This window comes from Rhagoletis pomonella, unplaced genomic scaffold (assembly GCF_013731165.1).
Source record: "Rhagoletis pomonella isolate Grant_MI unplaced genomic scaffold, Rhpom_1.0 Rhpom_scaffold_00007, whole genome shotgun sequence".
NCBI lineage: Eukaryota > Metazoa > Arthropoda > Insecta > Diptera > Tephritidae > Rhagoletis > Rhagoletis pomonella.
The window spans coordinates 32,244,067-32,265,112 of NW_023458561.1; the positions used below are offsets into that span (position 1 = coordinate 32,244,067).

Genomic DNA, 21,046 nt, shown 5'->3' on the forward strand with positions numbered 1-21,046 from the left:
TTTTACATGCAAACATTTTTTGTCGTTTCAATGCCTAGTGGAAATTCGGTATAAGAGGTGCCCCGTTTTGTACGATGACATTTTTTCACCCAATACAAAGTTGCACCAATCTAATGCACTACATACTCGTATATGGCGTATGAGTAACATTTTCCGTAGTAAAGTTTGAATTTTTTTCATTCGCAATGCAAACTTAAAATGAAAATATCTTGGGAAAAGGACCTGATCTATGTAAGCGGAATACAGATCAATAATCTACGACCCAAAATGAAGTTTACGTGTCACGGCGTTTTTTCCGTCATTTTAGTGTCCCTAAAATGTAATCTAAGCATACCGAAACATGAGTCGATTCTACTCAAAATGTGTTCCCTTCGTCATCTGAGCTGGAATAGCCATATGTATATATGTACTTATACAGTGAGTCACGCAAGTGTTCGCATGTTGTTGGTTTTTTTTTTAATATTCAATGTTGTGCAAGTAAAATTTTTTTTTGTGATATTTTATAAAATTGTTGTTGATGCTTTTTAACAAAAAACATAAAAATCAAAGTTTCAAATTTTATACAAAATTTGAAAAAATTCAACAAACTTTCATCAAAATATTGAACTTTTAAAAATAAACTAAACCATTTTTGGGTATGCAGTTTTATGGTTCATAAATTTTCAATACATAAAGTGCAAGTTTCAAACGACTAAAAAATTGCTTTTATGTTCAATAATTCTTTTTTTTTGCTGGCGGCTTATGTGTTGTTTTTGTATAAGAAGTGCAATTTATAAAAACTGGCGTTGATTTGTTAACCTTTCTTCTGCGAAGGGTCTTGCGCATTTCATTCCACAAGAAATTTGTGTTTATATGGAAAAGAGTGCCAAAATATGTTAGCAAAAGGAAAATATTTAACGCGATTTTCAGTCGCTTGAAACTCGCACTTTATTTTACTAACATTTCATGGGCTATATAGCTACCTAAAAATTTTCTAAAAATTCCGATTAAAAAGTTCAAAAAATCTTGAATTTTTTTAGTCTTCATATTAAGTTTGTAATTGAAATTGACATGGCTTTTGTTACTGCATAAACAGTAGGGGTATTCTTCATACAAATTTATAATTTAATTACGTTTATCGGAAGTTTGTGACGTTAGATGAATACCCTTAATATTCGTATAAACCAAAAAACTTTAACCCTAGAAATATGGTGAATATTTAAAAAAAAATCAACATGCCAGCACTCTTTTTAGCCACTGTATATGCATTTAGGACGTTCTACAGTGGAATTCTGACAATCACTATGCTAAATTTTAGACGCCAAAATTCTTCTGTTTGAGCGAGGCGTCCATCCTATCTGACCTGCTTGAGCTGCCAAAATACTAGGCTAAATAAATTGTTCGGTGGTACTTTATTTATCTTTTTTCGCTGTTTTGTTAGCTTCCTCATCGTTTGGCACAGTTCTCGTACCACGTTGTTTTTGTTAGTGTCACTGCCTTCTCTCGCCAGAATAAAAACGCTAAAGCATTCTTCTTGCTTGAACTTATTTTAATCAATGGAATTCCAGAAATAAGTTCAATAAAAAATTAATTAAGCATTTGAACCGTTTTAGCCTTAAACAGTTTACTTGGGCGAAAAAGTACCATTTTCAATCGAAAAAAACGTTATATTTTTTTAATAATTTTGGGAAGTTTTCAGCTAGAATGTTCATGTTAGAGGCAATGCAAGTTGACACCAAATACAACATATCTGTGAAGTTTCAAAAGTGTGCCACCAAATTTAAAAAAAAATGGCAGCAGCAAATTTAACAATTTTTTTATTTTGAAAGTTTAAGATACTTAAAAACGTTAACATTTAACGGAGAAAACGAACCAATCTAGCGCAATAAAACTAGTGTGCCACCAAATGAAAAAGAATTACATTGATTATAATATGGCGATGATCTGCGATATAAAACTTCTAAATTTACAATTAGTAGTAATGCATTACATGCGTGGTAAATAATATAATGTATTTCTTATGAGTTCTCCATTATATTACTGCTAACTATGTAATCAGCATTCTAATGTATTCAAAAAGTTTCAAAAATTTCATATTAAAACACATTCATTTTTCGCTACTAGGTAATGCCAAATTGAATGCCCCACTTTTCTTAGGACATCGGCGTGGGGAAAAAATATACATTTTCGAATGTAAAAAGGGCTGTTTTGCTGATTATTTTTTCGATTACTATACGTTACATTTTCCCACTGGGAAGCTAAGTAGCTGCCTATATATACGTTACATACACAAATACGCGTATATGGACTTTTTTTAGTATATCTTTTTTAAGTTTTCATTTAAATACAATTTCGCAATGAAATCTTGTTCTTTATGCAAAACTGAAGATAATTCACTGTCTAAGGTAAATGTGCCATCATTTTCGACCAAGAACACGTTTTTGTCGAGAAGTGTAACGACTCGTGAGACTTTCTCATATACAGGTGATTACTACCAAAAAAAAAAATCTTTTTATACGGACAATTCGAGTACCGTAGTTGAGTGGGTTTGTATCAGTGGAAGCTACAGTTGTTTTGATGTCCTGTTTTATTGCTAGTTTCCTTTAAAGCTTAAACTACCCTCACTGCTTTTCTTAGTCAGTGACCTACTTTTGTTACAAAGCGTTAGGCGAGCTAAAGACCTCACCATGTATACATAAATATTTACATACACTCGTATACATATATACATACATATGTATATAAATATTCATATGTATTTCAATACTAAATACTGTGTACTATGTACCAACTGTAGATGCAGCATAAGAATGTTGAAAAGCGACAAGCTAGGAATAATACCAACAAAGCTTACGGACACGTACACGTATGTACGTGTATACAAATATATTTGTATTTGTGTAGTTTTCACGCCTGGGAGCATAATTACACGAAACCATATCCTCACTTCAACAAAATATCAAAAACAAAAAATAGAGCCAACGTTGCTCAGCTGTTGTTAAGTGTTGCAGCATGCGTGCAATTGTGTTCATCATTATATGCATAGCTTTTTAAGCTTGTGACTTTGTTCACGCGTTAATAAAAGGATACTATTACAGCAATTACTTCTGTAACTGTGCCAAGTGAGAAAAACAATCCAGTCTTAGATGAAAGAATGCATTCAACACAGTGTGCTTAGCTTAGACAGATGAAGTTTGTTTATAATAGTATTCAAAAGATACAAACTTTTTATTTTTAAATTTAGTATTAAAAAGCATATTTTTTTTTATTTCATTTATATAATTTTTGGGAAATAATTTTTTCATTTCAATTTGTTTTCTTTAGTTTTCTGATTTTATTATTTTAAAAATAATGTTCTTGTTTTTATTTAATTTTCTTTTTTTTAGCACTGGTTTTAAAAATAAAAAGTATTGTTTTAATTTCTTTCCAATTTTGAAATTATTATATTTTCTTTAAAAAAAAATATAGATTACTTTAAAAAAAAATATAAATTACTTTACTTTCGCTAGCTCATTTCACCAAAATTCGAAAACTAAATTTGAATTTTCAAACAGGTTGGCAACCCTTTTGAAAAGTATTTTTTTTTTAACTAAAATCTTTTTAAACCGATTTTGTTTGAGATTGCGACACATATTTCAATAAACGTGGCAACGCTCCTAAATATAAGTCAAAGATAAAGCCTTTTTAAACCCAGTTCTATTGCTACCTATCTTTGCATAATTTCCCTTACTTATTTAACAATTCGAAATTAACTTTTCAAACCGATTGCAAGCCTTTCAAATACCTCCAAAATCTTCTAAAAGTACAAACTAAATGGTTGTTAACACGCTTTCGTTTGGCACCCACATCTTAATATTTCATTCAACTTGTGTGTAGTTTAATTAATACGATTTTTCGGATAGGTGGCAACCTTTTTGACAATATCTTCAAACTAAAACCTCTTTCGTCTGACTCCCATATTGTGTTACACACCACAATTAACGAATTGCCTTAACGCAAGTTGTATTTAATTTTTAAAACAAGTGGCAACTCCCTTACCTGTAGTTAAGAAATAAAGCATTTTCAAAACTACTTGATTTGATGCGCAATCATTTAAATTATTAAATTATTTTAATTTAACTTTTTAAACGGGTGGCAACCCTGCTAAAGCTCCATTTTCAAAAATATAATAAACATTCAAACTAAAGATTTTCTGATACTCTTTCGTTTGACACCTATACACATATTAATATTTCATAAAACTTGTGTATAAATAAATTACATTCGAAATTTCAATCAAGAGGGAACCCTATTCAAAATATTCTCGGACTAAAACTTTCTTAAACTTTATTTTTCTGGCACCCATACTGTGATATATGTATGTTTATGTATTTCAATTGCGTAATTAATAATAATTTTTTAAACACGTGGCAACACCCCTGTAGTTAAGAAATAAAGCTTTTTCAAAAAAATTGCGATTGATACAAATCTTTTGAATACTCAATTTAACCGAATTTGAGAGTGCTATAACTGACAAAGAACATAGAAAACTAAGGAGATGCATAGTACTTAGTATATTACGATCCATTCTGCCGCTGATTTTGTCCACCAGCAGATTTTCAGATGCACTAAATTCGCTATGTTCTAATTTCCACTTACTAAAAGAATCCGCAAATAGGCTTCATTACCCAGTTGAATGAAAAAAGCGATGAAATAAACCTTTTTTGTGTCCTTAAATCTGTGGTCTTTAAAATTTTAGCCACCAATTTATAATCGCAATTTGTTTTTTGTTTTTGTTCTTAATTTGCAATTTCCTGATTTCCTGATACATAAATTAGGACAAAGAGCAATACGGACATAAAATGCCTGAATAAGTGCTCTGCGTGGGCACAACCCCTCCAAAGCATGGTAATCCCAACCGCAACAGTGCACAAATACCCAAAGGCAATACATAACAGCAACAATAATCAACAAATATGTATGTATTTAGTATGGTGCGCTCGTTAAAAAGTACTAAAATCGAATTTAAAACAAACAAAATCCAATTTCTGCACATTTAAGATCGTAAATCTGAAGCCATTGGGCGTTCGAATGCGAGTAAATTTAGGAAAATGTGGTTGAATATTTGAGTAAAAAATTTATTTTCACAAACATATGTGTTTGTTTTTGTGTATATGCATGTATGTACATACATATGTGACATTCTGGCTAGAAGATGGCTGCTATGGAGGCAGCTGTTGATATCCCAAAAGTATGCAAATTGAACCGCATGTGTGTGGCTTTTAGGCACACATGCACACATGTATGTATGTCGATACATATGAATGTTTGTATGTGCATTGGCAGTAGGACAAATTGCACAGATCTCACCCTCAGATCTCAACTTCCAATCCGCAAAACCACAAAAGGTCATACAACAAATTTTAGGTTGGTGCTGGTAACTTTTGTGGTTGAAAATGTGGTATCTTCTTTTTTTTTGCCTGCAAATTCCATTTGTAGACAAATTTCTACATATTACATACATTTTTTCTGACTTTTATTTTTCTTGTGGTGCATTTTGTTTGCCAACATATGTTCTTTGTTGTGTTGGTTTACACGCATATTTACTGAAGAGGAAAGGTAGATGCATAAAGCTAATAACCTCAAATACAAACTGTACTTAAAGCTTAGCATCCAGCTATCAAGAAAAATCATGAGAAATCTATTATATAATACGCGAGGGGATCTTTTGTTCAGGGTAAAAGATTTGTACCGTTCGCCCGATTGTCAAAAGTGAGATGTCAAATTAAAGCGCTTGGTCTGTAGATGTGCAAACTGGTTTTAGTTTTTCCAAAAAATTTTATTCAAATTATTTAATAATCAAGGCCATCAAATCCGCACCGTTCGTTCGATTTAGCAAAATTAGGCTTCAAACTAAAAGCCTTGGACTGAAGATAAGCAATAAGGTTTTCCTTTTTTGAAAAGAGTTGCCACTGTTTAAAAAACTATATTCAAATTATTTAAAAAAAAACAAATTATTTATTACAAACTGGGTATCAATCGAAATGGTTTTAAAAAGCTTTGTTTCTTAGCTGAATTATAGGAGGGTTGCCACCTGTTAAAAAAAAATATTAAGTAAGAGAAATATGTATCACCATATGGGTGAGACACGAAAGGGTTTTCAGAAAGTAGTAGTTTGAAAATATTTTGAAGAGGGTTGCCACCTGTTTGAAATGTCGAATTTAGTTTACTTATGCACAACTTATACGAAATACAAAATACGGATGTCAAACGAAGGAGTCTTAAGAAATCTTTATTTTTGATGTGTTAGAAAAGGGTTGCCATCTGTTTAAAAAGTTAAATTCAAATTATTTTATAAGTTAATTAAATTATTAAAATATGGGTATCAAATATTATAGATTATTTTGAAATTAATTCCCTTTTATTAAATTGGTTTTGATGTGCTTAAAGAAAAGTGCCCGATATTTTTACAGCGATACTTTAAATGACTACTATATCGATATTTTCGGTTCGATATCGTGTCCCTAAGTATCGATACTTTATTTCGATACTATTTCCAAGTAAAAAAAGTATCGACCACTAAATGGTATCGTTTCATCCCTAGTTATCGTTGACCATCGTTGGGAACGCACGCCAACGACTTATTAGTTCAATAAGTTCAGCGAGAAGGTATTTGAGAACTACATAAAAGATTCATATCCCCTTAAGCACGAACACAAATGCGTGTGTGTGCTAGCTGCACTCGGTCTGTATGGGAAATGCATAAGTCGCTTAAACTAAAACTTCTTACTTACAAATTGGTCAAATAGGGTCATTGCATTAATGATGACAATTTTTTTTCCATGCTTCTAAAAAGCCTTTCATGTTTTCAATATCTTCTTCCATTTTTTCTCATACGCTCAATTGCATTCATAATTTCATCAAACGGAAGGGTGAAAAAACAGCTGAAACTATTGGCAAAAATGTTTGCTAATATTGCGCATAAATTGCAAAATATATATTCCTAAAAAAGCACATAAATGGTTTCGTATATTTTTTCATTTTGCCCTAAATTTCTTTACCAACGTGTTGCCGCATACAAATTCTTCGCCACAGCTGGCAATACAAATACGTTATTATAAATTATTCGTTTGCTGCTGAATTGTTTAAAACATTTTTGTAGAAAAAAGAGAATATCGATGCACGAAAAGTTTTCGCCGTCATATCTTAGACACGAAAACAGTATCATTATTTTTTCTGTTTTACCACTGTTAAGCTAAGGAGAATATGTCAACTCAAAGTGGCAGAAAGATATGCACCGCCACTGAGTAGAAAAAAGTTGTTTGATTTTATTTACTTATGGGAAAAAATTCATGTATATGTACATAAAGTTAATCAGAAAGGTTTTTTTTTCAAAACTTTATTTACATTCGTAGATCGTTAAATGTAAGATGTTATCGAATTCTTGAACTGTCCTTCAAAATTAGTGGTGAGTAAAGAATCCTCATATTTTCGCATACTTATAAATACATTTCGTCGTTTAAAGTACAAAACCGCGTATCAAGACAATGCAAAACCACGTATGTGAGGTCGCATAAATTATTTTCTAGACAGCAAAAATACTCATATTTCAAAATGGTTCTTTTTTCTATGGACGGTATCTAAAATGAGTGCAATTTTCTGCACGCGTCGTTTGTGTTTTTTTTTTTTCTGACAAAAAATGCATTTCTTTTTGTACTTACCTTCTTAAAATAGTCTCAAATGGAATAAATTTTAAACTAAAAGGCTTTTTCCTTATTTTTAAGGCGCAAAGCTACATAGCATGCCATCAGATTAAGAAATAAGCGACCTTTAAAATGTATGTATGTATTTTAAGAAATTGAGTACAAAAAGTCTTGTGGGTTAGGCCACTTCTGCGCTCATGGCCTCATATATATATGTATGTAGGTATGCATGTATGTACGTGAAGTACACTGTCACATTTCCGATTAGATGGGATAAAAAGAGTTGACATTGCATTTTTGGCTAGAAATAGAGTCCATATTTAGCATAGCTTAGCAGGAGCCACAACAAAGCTTATGTCGTCTGCATGCAAACAACAATAATAATAACAACAATCAAACTTTACCAGTTCTATCACAATAAACAGTGGACAATGGAGAACCACAACAAAGTAAACCCCAAACTGCGAACAATGTTAAACGCTGTCAACACAATTTGCCAGCGCCAGTGACAACAGGCAATAGTAAATACAATAACAACACTGTGCTGTGATATTTAGTATATTTCTAACATATTGCTTTGACAGCAAAGATAAATGCAATAAAAAATATGTATGTATGTATAGTAAAAGAAAGAGTTTTTAAACACTAAAATATTCCAAAAATACTAAAATGAAAATTTAACTAAAACTGCCAGCACCAATGACAATATCCACTCAGAAGAGCCATTTTATCAACTTCGAGCCAAAAAATGTTACGTTGTTTCGTGTCGCTTTACTTTCACATGTATGTACATATGTATGTATTTATATACCCAGTCGGACCGTGCAGAATGTGGTTCCGAAAAGAATGCCTTTTTACGTACTAATTTCTCCATGAGAAATTGAATTACATTTAATTTCTGTTATTGTAAATTCCATACCTGTTTTTAAACTTTGACATATGCAAATAGCATTTACGCAAAGTCTTTTGGGAAAGAAGTGGGGTCGCATGACATGGTCATAACTCCCTAACCATAACAGTCGCCGGAAACTTTGTTCGCAACATATGTAAGTATTTTTTTATTTTAAGAAAATATCAGCGGCACCCAACATTTCTAGTCCAGCCACTTTTTAAAATATAACTGGCGCTTTACACAATTGTTAGTGTTTGGCCGAACTTCTCCTCCAACACAAATAGACCCATGTATTATTGTACATAAAGTTCTACGCCGCCTTCGAAGATCAGGTTTGATTCTTTGAGAAGCTATTTTATGGTATAAAAACAATCGAAGGGCTGCCAAACGCCTTCCGACCAGGGAACGAAACTTGGTCCGAATGCGTGGTAGTGCGTAGCTCTAATGAAGCGACCATGGCGGCCGCAATCTGCGCCTTATTTTCTTCGCCTCGGCTTATTTAGCATTAATTGTTTTTTTTTTTTCAAAAAATATATTAATTAAAAATAAATACTCTTTACGTTCGCAAACTCAGCTAATTTGCTGCATGCCGATTAACTACAGTTACGTATTATTATACAGAGAAACAAACACATAAGTAATCTCGCTCTATACAACTCTACATTAGGGTGGTCCACATTTAAATGCTTTCACTACCTAGAATTGTCCATATAAAAAACATATACAAAGTTTTCCTATCGACAAGTATTACTACGAAAAGTTTTTTTCCCCATATAAAATGCATGAAAAATTTTGAGCGCTTTGAGCGACCTTTAAAATATATATAACAACAAACAATCCTACGGGGTGAGAGCATTAAAATTCCAATCTTACTTTTTCACGTGCATTTTTGGACCACCCTAATGTGCATACATGGCGATCGTTTTATGCTATGGCAAAACGTTTTAAACGAACGCTTCTTCTCTAACTAAACGTTCGTGCGAGCATCTTCGGATATGTATGTTTGTATGTATGTAGGAGCTGCTATGTACAGTGAAATCTCGATAACTTGTAAGTTCACAAAGTCAAAAATAATAACTATAATAAAGTTTAGTTCATTGCGATGACTGCTACAAAATAGATACATATGTCTATTAGACCGCCTTACAAGCTCACGAAAAAAAGTACGCCGCACACCCGTGAATGTAAAGAATTTTTGCAATTTCAAAAAAAAAAAACTATTTGCCCGCACTTATGCTGCATTTCCACTAGGCATTAAATGGCAAAAATGACAAATGACAAAGTTGGGCATTAACAAATATTCGGGTCATTGCGTTAAAAAAAAGTGTAATTAAGTTTATTTCCACATAGCATTTTTTTAAATGGCTTATATTTTTTGTCATTTCAATGCTTAGTAGAAATCGGCATTGGAGTTCACCTTTTTGATATTTTCGGTGACACTTGCTTTCGGCAATAACTAAATAAAAATAATAAATACTTCTACTGGAATAATCAAAATACTTTCTTAGCAAAAATTAAATGATTTTGGTTAGTTTCAACTTATTGACATTAAGGCGATGAAAGCTGAGATCTCATAGGTAAGTACAAGAACGACAAACAAAAAATATATCTTAGAGACAAAAACATGGATACATCATACTTTAAGATCCGACTGTAAATGCCGAAGATTTGATGAAAACTGTAAAAAATGGTACGACTGGTCAAAAAAAAATGGGAATTACCATTCGACCGAGAAATTTTCCAAATTTACTTCTAGCCAATTTTGCCCACAAAAACGTTTTATAAATCGCTTTTTTAATTCCAAATTAGACTAGAATGAATTAAAACAAAACACCCTTTTTGTCGCTTTTGGATCTTCCACTGTATTAATATATCGTTATATCCACATACGTACAAAAACACATACGAACAGGTGCCAATTAGCGCGCACCACGGTGTTGACGTGCTTGACATTTTATGGGCGCATTCACCCACACACCAAGCGACATGCGACATGCGAAAGGGCACGCCACATTCATACACACATTTTCACATGAAAAGGGAAACACATTTGTATGTATATACATACATATGTACATTTATTAATATACACGCACAATTATTCGCTCTCGACACCAACATGATATGTTAATCCACGTTGTTGACATTTTTATCATCCCAGAAGTAGGCTGCCACGCACTTACACACACGTGCACGTGCATGTTTGTATGTACATTAGACAGTTTCAACCAAAAAAAAAGTTTTCGGCATCTCCGATAAGACCTGAGATTTCGTATATTTGATAAAAAAGGAGGCGCCTGCTCCATGATGGCTTGAAAAACTTAAATATAGAGGTCGCTACCGGCGCTTGAAATTTTCATTAACTGACCTCAAAAAAAGGAAGGGGGTTATCAATTCGTCAGAACATTTTATTTTATTTTTTTATGTATGTTACCGCATAACTCTGGACCACGTCAACCGATTTCTATAATTCTTTTTTTAAAGATGTGGGCTAACCCAGCATAAAAACGAACTAGAAATTTTCCTAGAGCGCTTTCATACATATAGACGTTTTGCTTGTATCTGAAACACACCTTAAGCAATTTAATAACTTTCAAATTAATGGGTACAAATTCTATGATACGAAGCCTCCACAAGGGAAAGCCCGAGGTGGAACAGCCTTTAAAGCACTATGAATTAGAATCACAAAGTGATGAGTTCATTCATAATACTGCAATACAAATTGATGACCATTTGGGTGGCCTTACTGTATCTGCTAAATATATACTTCATTTACTTAAAAGAACGGAAATAAATATCAATTAAAATAAAATATTTTTGTACGAGCCATAAAATAAACCAAATACATATTATGACTCGCTTGAGGAAACAGCAACTCGCTTTCGTACGACATCTTAACTTACAAACAAACGTACAGACATTTGTAACTACGAACAATAAACTTCTTAGTCATATACATATAGTCTTTTTTGTTATTTTTCCGTGCACGAAATCGTGTATGTAATTTGGAAAAATTGTCGCAGTCAGGTGCAAAATGTTAATAACTAACAAACTTTAAAGCGCCCTTGAACCATTTCACCCTCCATTTCATTAAAATTTGAAGATTGCTCTCATTGTTCGACTTGGCTGTGAATTGTTAGTGCACGAGTGTATCATAAGAGTTTGCCTACAGGAATCAAGAGTCGCACATAAATATTATGTATTTACATATATACAGGGTGATTCTCTTTATAAGATTTTCTTTCATGTTTTTTAGTCTATGGCATTTATGTCTGAAACACAAGATCTAGGGGTATTCACGATCCGGTGCATAATGTCTAGCATGGTGCATAGATAGCATTTTGTTTATTGTTTGAACACATGAATTACCGGGATAATTTTGGAATATTTTCTGCTGCAAGGACGGACCTGTACGAAAACGCACGGCTGTAGCGACCCAGTTTCTTTGAATTTCTGCAGCAAGCTGCTGATTGTTATTTTAAATGAGCGGACCGAAAACGATCATTTCCATGAAATGTTTGAATCACTTTTACGCGTCAAAGATCTGCAGCCCCTTTAAATCACTCTTGGCTGAGTGGAAGATCGACCTATCTCGGCAGCCAGTTCGAAAACGCCCTATCTCAGCAAATTTTCAATGTATTTTCGTTTGAGATAGGGCATTTTAATCCAAATTCTGAGATAGGGCGCTCTTCAACCAAATTCTGAGATAGAATGTTTTTTCAATGAAATTCTGAAATAGGGCGTTTTTGAAGAGTTTTCTGAGATACGGCGTTTTCGACGTGGCTGCCGAGATAGGTCGATCTTCCACTCAGCCATCGATATACGCATTCAAATTTTGTTAGCTGTTTATTGTTGTCTTCACTTCTTTCATACCTGTCTTCGTTTTTACTTTACCTGCAAAATTTGGTGCAAATTTGTTGCCAAGCAATCAATGGTGGAAAAGTTTACTCATAAATGAAAATTACCTGGGCGCTAGGAGTGAAGTGGCAGCATGTAAATATGTACATAAATATTCACGACACATAACTAGAAAATGTAAGGAGCAAAGATGCAAGGACGCGTGACAAAGAAAGCAACACCGGCAAGTAGTGGAAAGTTTTCGGTCGAGTTGCAAATAGCACTTGCACATAACTCTTAAACTTTGGGCCTTAGAAGCTTTTCACTTAATTTTTGAAAATTTTTATGTAATGCAAGCTAGTGGTTTTGTCGTGATGTTGTCATATTTTTTTATATTTTTTTTTAATGGCCTTAAATTGATTGATATGTATGTTTATAGTAAAATTAAGATATACTATAAAAATGTCCTAGCTTTGCACATATTTTAGAACGTACAAGAAAAATAGCATTTACATACGGCAGTAAATATCGTGTAAGAATTCTTTAAACGATGAGACAGACCCCCGCCAAAACTCCACCTCTGCATTGCCCGACGACAGCGCTGGAGGTAATTCTGGAATTCGAGCTAATGCATCTTTTAGTTGAACAGGCTGCAAAATGAACTCTCCTCAATTTCGCGAGAGAGCGCTTTGGTAAAGGTAAGGTCTCATCATCTAGGAATGGGCAACAAGCTAGGCTCCCAGCTCCCTCTAGTTCTGTTCCTCAGAGATGATATGCGTAGAGTGATAGTTTTCAAACGAAAATTAATGATTAATACATACAGCAATGCGGCCTGGAATACCTCCCAAATGAAGAGACACGACCAAGCGAGCACACTTTAATGGTCAATAGACGGCTCTAAAGCTCCCAAAGGTATTGGAGCACACCTGTATGGCCCCAGACTGAAGCTTTCGTTGCCCCTGAAAACCTTTCTATGCCAACAGTCTGTGTGCTGAAATCAACCATCGCGGGAATTATCAAAGCGTGAGGATCCTTATTTTAAGTGATAGTCAGGCGGCAATCAAGGCTTTCTCTTCCTCCTGCTATGGGTACCAACCAATATGGGAGTCAAAGGAATTGAGGAAAGGCTGCTGCTTCGACCCCAATAAGACCTTGAGGTCTGCTCTGTATTGTGATTCAAAAAGCAAAACATTCGGCTTCGAATACTTGGCACTATGAATTTTATTTAGTCCATGTCGCCTTTAAAATCGCATTGAGTTTCGAATCGCAATACAGAGTAGACCCCCTGAGCGTGTCCTTTCAGTAGGTCGCAACACGTGGGATAAAGGGAGCGCTCAACCGATTTTCTTTCAGTGCCACTTATGTCTACATTGAAAAGCAAAAAGAAGTATTCCCTCCATACCTTAAGCGTATTCTGGATTTCTGTTACCAAATGTGTATATTCGTCCCGGTCTTGAAACCATTTGACTGCTGCCTTATTTGCTGGTATAATTTTCATTCACGTTTTTCTGCCTCTTTCTTTGTTTCCTAAAATATACGCTATTTTCCCTCTGCTTTTCCCCGGCGAGCTAACCACCTCTTTCGCAGCGGTAGGAATTGATTGGGAGATAAAATCTCACTGCTTATTTATGTCCCGGCGTTACTTTGTCAAGTACGGTTGAAAATGGATTTCTTGGCGGATGTGGTGGACCCCAAGCATGGTGGACAATCTATAGCTGGGAGAGTTTTTGAAAACTTGACGCTCTCTCCACGAGAGACGACCACTTTCAGTTGCACCTATGATTCGCAGTGGCTCCACCGAAGCTCCCTCTCTCTTTCTGTCGCGATCCAAGGCTCCACATGGTATAATTCAAGTATCTCGCACAGTAGCTTATAAATACATACCACGTTAATACCAGTCTTTCTGAATTATACCTTTATTAAAATCATAAAAAACATTCAAAATATTGCAAAACCACATAGAACAAAATGCATAGCAAATTCGCCAACACAACATTGTAATGAAAATTTGTTACATACCGGCCATCTACTTTTTACCCGCTTATACTCTTCAACATCAACCAATAATTTATTGCTTGTCAGAACTTTTAATCCTTTCGGCACTTATCTGTCCAATTTTGATATACCAACCACATTCGTTATCCTTTTTTAAGCATTTCATACCAAAATGTAGAGCGAGATAAGGAATCGGAACAAGCAAGCAAAAAGGATATCAAATATGCTACAAAATAAACGATTAAGTACAGGGCACTTCAAATGAACAAGCTGTGTTGCATGCATAAGTACATTATGATGACTCGCCGGAGAAGTTGTCTACCCAAGCGAAACATGAATTTTGGTATATATGCATATTTTATCACTCGCTCAATTGAAGTTATTTCATGAACTGACAGTATCTCTGACGTCTTAGGTTAGGTTAGATTTGGTTACGTTAAGTTGACCAGTCCCGATTGTCCCATAAGCGATCATATAGCCCTAATTGCCGCCTTGCTGTCAGAGTATATGTATACTTACTATGGGTCACCTTTGCCTGAAATCGTGACCTGGCAGAATATACCTTTAGCAACTCTACCGTCCAAATTGGACCCCTGTTCTAGTGGCAGCCAGTCCCTCATGCACTGCTTAGAGTTATGTAAGTAGAGACGGGCCCTTAGGCCAAACGATGCGTTAAGCGATCCGTTTCTTCTAAGAAAAATATTTTATTTATTAAGGTTTCATAAAGTCAAGGGATTACCGTGGAAAGAAGCCTCATACCTTCGCTATGGCGCATTATAATGGTATTGGTGATGCTTTTTCACTCGCTCTTTAATATTTGTCTTCCAATATATGTGACTCTGTCAGAAAGCACAATTGGAACACCACCGATCGAAGGAAGCTGCCGTTATGGAGTGCCGAAGATCCCCACAAGTTCTACAACATACACTCGTTCTTCACTGGGTTCCGGGTCATAGTGGCGGCCAGGGAAATGAGGAGGCAGACGAGTGTGCTAGTACCGGAACTGAGTAAAATCTCCCATCCTATTTTTGTCTTCTTCGAGAGCTTAGATAGCTTAAGAAAAGCTCCATTGGGTGGTCTGCTAGGACTCGCTAGACATTCAGGATGTTTTAAGGACATATAGAGCATGCGAAGACCCTCTGGACATCACAATAGGCCTCTATGGGCTCCGAGCGAACTCTTTTTCAGAGCTTCTCGCTTAACCTAACCTAAGCTAAAGCCTGACGATGAGTGCCACGACGTCAGCATAATCGAGAACCGGAGAGTAGAATTGCTCAATGATTCTGAAAATTAAGTTCGCTTTTTTTTCGAAGTAAGTTTTCGAGATATTTGTAATTTACCGTTATTCAGCTTTAAAAACGAATTGGTTCGACTTAATAGCGTATATCTAACGAACCAATTTAACAATTTTAATATGAAATACGGCAAATGAAAGCTAACAAAATTCTCTATAAACCGTATGTACATGCATCAATTTTTGATAGGCCTGATAGTTTCTGAGCAATTACTTAATCATTCCAGATGTTTTGTTTTTTTTTGATAAAAAATTTAAAAAGATTCAAGTTTTAACAAACAACAAAAAAAACAACTACTATATATTTTTGTAAATTTTTTATTTTTTATGTAGATATTTACAAAAAAAAAGCTACCAATGAAAAAAATCGATGGATAAATAGGAAAGGAACGAGTTGGCAAATGACGATGCGAAGAATTTTTTGCATAAAATATGAGCAGAAAGCAGGTGTTATCAGGTGTAGGTTCTAGCACAAATATTTTACTGGTAATATTTTTTTTTTTTTAATTGGTATGAAGCGTGAGTCATCCTAATGTTGGTCAGTCAACGCGTTGAAATATAGACCGTTCCCCTTAAAATTGAATTTACACTATCCCATCGAGATTTTTGATATGAATTTAAAATGTAAACACAAAGTCGTATCCTCCCGGCTGTCCGGCGCACGAACGAAGGAGACCACTACAATTCGTATGATGTGAACTCACTTTTAAAGGTCATTTGTCAACCTCGACAGAGTAAGTACTCTAGGGATATGTTCGCAACTATATACATACATACATATGTATGTATGTATGTAGGTGCAGTATGTGGCAATTAACAATAAGGATAAGCACAATTGTGTTGAGATGGCGTAACGTGACTACTGATGATTAATGATGTTTGTGAATATCGTGCAGTTTAATCATTATTTGATTTACTCATTTATTTCCATGGATATACATATACGAGCACAACAAAAGTGTATTTAAACTTTCTATACATAGTATATATGTATGTATGTACATATGAATGATAGATAGTAGTACTGAGGTGCTATAAGAAGACAGCCGAGTCCAAGCTGATTGATTGAATGTGCGATGCTTTTTTGTTTCATTTATCAGCCACGCACGCATGGCACTAATACACATTCATACACTCATTCATGCATACTCACACACTTACATACATACATTTTCAATGGACAACTAAATAGCGCAAAAATAAATACGAACACTTACAGCCGTTTAAAGAGTCAAAGAGGAGAATGCAAATGAGGACATCGCTTTGCCCAATTCACCATTTGACAATTGTTATCATTAAATCTTGCTGCCAACTACTTGCATTCAACGTCAATGCGAATTGTCCCAAATTGTAAGGCGTGTTTGTTTATATGTACATATGTATGTATGTATGTATGTATGTGTAGTCGTATTTAGGGTGACGGCGATGCGATAAAGTCACGTCAGTGTCCGACTGAGCGCTGCCAAGTGACAAGCCTTTATAAGATGAAGTCGCAAAATGGAAAAGGGTCTACAGCCGGAAACCGGAAAACTTTTCAGTGAGATAAGCTCGAAATGATGCCCACCCAAATGAAACGAGTTGTAATGCGACGCGCGGCATTCAAATGTTAAGTGCAAATGAAGTGAAGTGCAATGGCAAAAGTAGAGTCGTTCGCCTATCGTTTGCAAAGTTGCAGACAATAATACGCACATATGTACTTATGTATGTATATACATACAAACATACATATGTATGTACATATATATGTATATATCACCGAAGTGGATTGTAGCATAAAACATGAGTGATTGGGCGTTAGGTAGGCGATTTCTGAAGGAAGTCACTTGAAATTTTAAGAAAAATGCATAAAAGTTGATGAGCAACAAGTTTGACCAATTTATGAGCTGTTGAATAAAGCATAGTTCATATCAGGGATGGGCAAAATTGTATTTACTAAATACTAAGTAAGTACTTAGTTACTGCCGACCTAGTATGTGTCGTGGTGGAACGTTTAACAAGGTGGCCAGCTCCAGCAGAGGGCTTTCAGCTAGGGTAATGGGGAATTCCCCCAACGAGGGCAATTCTGGGAATAAGAGCGCATCTCCAAGTTGGAACGGTGGACAAAGGGGATCTTGCCTTGCGCCCGCGAGCTCGGTTTTGGCTCCCCTCAGAACCTTCCACGCCGAGGCAGATCGAAGAGATTTTCCGCTATTGCAACCCGGGACTTCCAACGCACGACTGGAAGGTAGTTTGGTTCAAGGGGGTAGAGGGATCCTTCCAGCCAGCGCTGGTGTTGCTCAACGCGATCTCTCGGAACTCTCGCCGAAACCCAAGTTGTCATCACCTATGGGTTCGTTAAGGTAGCCATTAAAGTTTACCACACCGATTCCAGTGGGGATTGCGCCCCTGTTTCGGTTTTGCCAGTTGATGAAACGCCCGATGCCCGTAGAGGAGGATGGATATTCTTCAGCTCAATCTCCGCTTGTATGGCGCAAGAAGAGGAGGTCGAGTCACCTCCGTAGTTGCGGCAGGGTGTAGTTGCAGAAGCAAGAAGACCAGCGTCGTTATTGGGTCTGACGAAAATCCCCACCATACGATCGGTGCCAGCTCGGATATCAACAATAGAGGTGAGCCACTTTTTATTTTATTTATGTAGATTATGTTATGAAAGGTTATGTATATGTAATAGGGAGAATGACCCTACTTTTGTAACGGCTAGCAGGGAAGAGGTTTTAGATATCACGCTGACCTCCCCTGGTATAATGTCCCGTATATCTGGCTGGAGAGTCCCTAACGACCACTCCTTCTCTGATCATCGGTACATACAACTCACTTTCGACGAAGCGCGGCCGTAGCAATTTTCTTACAGGAATCTGAGGAGAATCAACTGGAACTTATATGCAGAAGTCTGCAGGACATTCTTCCGAGCTCACCCGCGAGCGGAGGGATCATGACTTAAAGTTCAATTGTCGAATCAATTCCTTCGGCATGGGGATTAAACTGGAAAACCTAGCAGGTAACAACAGAGCCAGGATTTTCCGATACCTGAGGATTCTCTTCAGTTCTACATTGACAGATCTAAAATGAAAAACAAAGTCGGAAGGGAGTGTACTCGGAGCAAGTAAGTCCGATTTTTGCCCTTTTCTCAGTTTTCATAATAAATTCAAATAAACAAAAAAAATGTTGCTCAATTCGCAGTAGGAAATAAAAACTGGCTAATATGAACTCAGTCTAAGTCACTGATATGATTATGCAATCACTTAATAAGAATACAACTGGAAATAAAGCATACAATCATCACCTACAATACGTACCTACAATTACCCACGTGTTAATGCCGTTATGATATTATGAAGCTGGTCAAGCTAATGTTACTGCTCCTGAAAACTTTTTAAAAACAAAAAGCATTCAATGAAGCATCTATGTACATACATACATATGTATTTCGAGTGGAATGTGTTTTTTGTTCTATCCTTTTCCTATGCTTGTGGTAACTATTTTGTATCCGGCTGAACTTACATTTCCGAAAGTTGACATTTGTTTTTGACTTTTGCTTACAAAATTCCACACTTTTTCCTTGTTAATGTTATTGTTATTGCTACTTTTTGCTTAAGTTCAAAAGTTGTTTACACTAATGTGTTTGCTTCTAACGAGCAGGAGCAAAGAGCTCGACCATTGACCCAAGCGGTCGAGCCGCCAACCCGCATATGTATACACTCTCGAAACCCTGCAGGGAAAAGACTGGATTAGTGAATCAAATGTCTACTTAGTTCACAACTAGGAAATTTCACTATGCTAATCAAGTCACAATCGGGAAGATCTATCTACAAAGCTAAAAAAAAAAAAATTATCGGTCGAACACTTAGCGAAAATTATTTATTCTTTTAAGTACTCAGGTACTTTCGAGAAACAGATACAAAACGCACATCAGTCATAATTCTAAATTCAATAGAACATTATTCGTTTTGATACAAGTATATTTCTCTACAGGGAAAACACATACATAACTATTCACCTAAGTACTTATGCATGTGCGTACAAATTTTATTATGTCCCATATTGCCAGTTGGTATGCTCATTTAAATTTCCCTTATTTGGGTGCCTATTTTCCGGAGCATAGCAACTTCATCTGGCGCAGTGCGACAGATTGCCGCTATGGTACTTTGCCAGTCGTTCGCGTGCGTTGCCTCACGACCAGCGGACAATAATTACTGTTCGCACATAATTTTATAAACTTTTGAAAAGCGTGAGCAAGAGGTAGACATCAGCTATTGTACCACAAAGCATATTTAACGTGCTTTGCAGTAATCACTAGAGTGCGGTGGTGGTTACCAAATGCAGTCAACGGAATTTTCAATGTTTTCACCAGCGATAACAACAACGTCGCTTTATTATATGTATGTGACCTTGCCGTAGGCTTACTTTCCTTCGTAAAATTAGAAAAGAGTATTTTAAGGAGCTGTATTTTAAATTGGTAAAGCTTGAAAATAATGAAAAAATAGCGCAGCCAATCTGGCACAATTTTTAGGTGGGCTTTCAAATAATCCCCTAAATGCCGTTTCGCACGCTCCAGTTTCTAATTTTTTAACCAACTTCAAAAAAGGGGGCGATTATCAATTCGTCGAAATATATATTTTTTGTATCGGTATTTTACCCGATAACTTTCTACAGGCACGGTACTCCTACATTTTTAGATTGAGAATTGAATTATGAGCCATTCCATATGCCTTTGTGAGTTTTAATTTGGAAGCGGTTAACCTCTATACCGTCGTCCGCTGCAATTCTGGAGATGCCTTCTGACGTGCGTTGGTGGAGACTCCGCTTCAATCAGGTGTCTGCTCGGCGACATCAGATGGAGTGATGTATTTTTACAGGTCAGTAGCTTTAGCAACTGCGTCCTGCTCATGTTATAAAGCTGGTGACGTTTGATGAAGTGAACACTAAACGCCGATAGTGAGAGGACACCGCCGTGTGGAACCCGCAGTTTAATTAATTGCTTGCTGGTTCCCCGGGTTTCAGTAGTGACATCACTCCCCCAAACGTCCGCATACAAATACAGAATATTGCAAGTGATCAACGCCAATTGAGGCCAAATTGAGGAGATTTTTCTTTCCCTGGGCTCAAATTTGTTTAACATCAACATTGATGGACTCATGATGCCGAAAGGCTTTGGCGCGTTTTGCCTTCCTGATGTTCTTCAGGACTTCAAAGCTGATGAAAATAAGAGCCGCAGCCGTCTTTGTCAAATTATTCAGCCCTTTGGTCAATCCATGTTGAACTTAACCATTGAAGAATCCAGAATGGACTACCTACTAAAATAGGTAAATAGCTTACTCATATCTTTTGACCCAATGAGGAGTCTTTACAGAATGAAATTTCAACCGTCAT

General features: G+C 35.8%; 1 protein-coding gene across 1 annotated transcript in view; it reads right to left on the reverse strand.

The window, feature by feature from the left end:
* The window catches only part of LOC118742629, a 191,735-nt gene that overhangs the window by 148,955 nt on the left and 21,734 nt on the right, over positions 1-21,046 (reverse strand). The gene's annotated exons all lie outside the window — the stretch shown is intronic.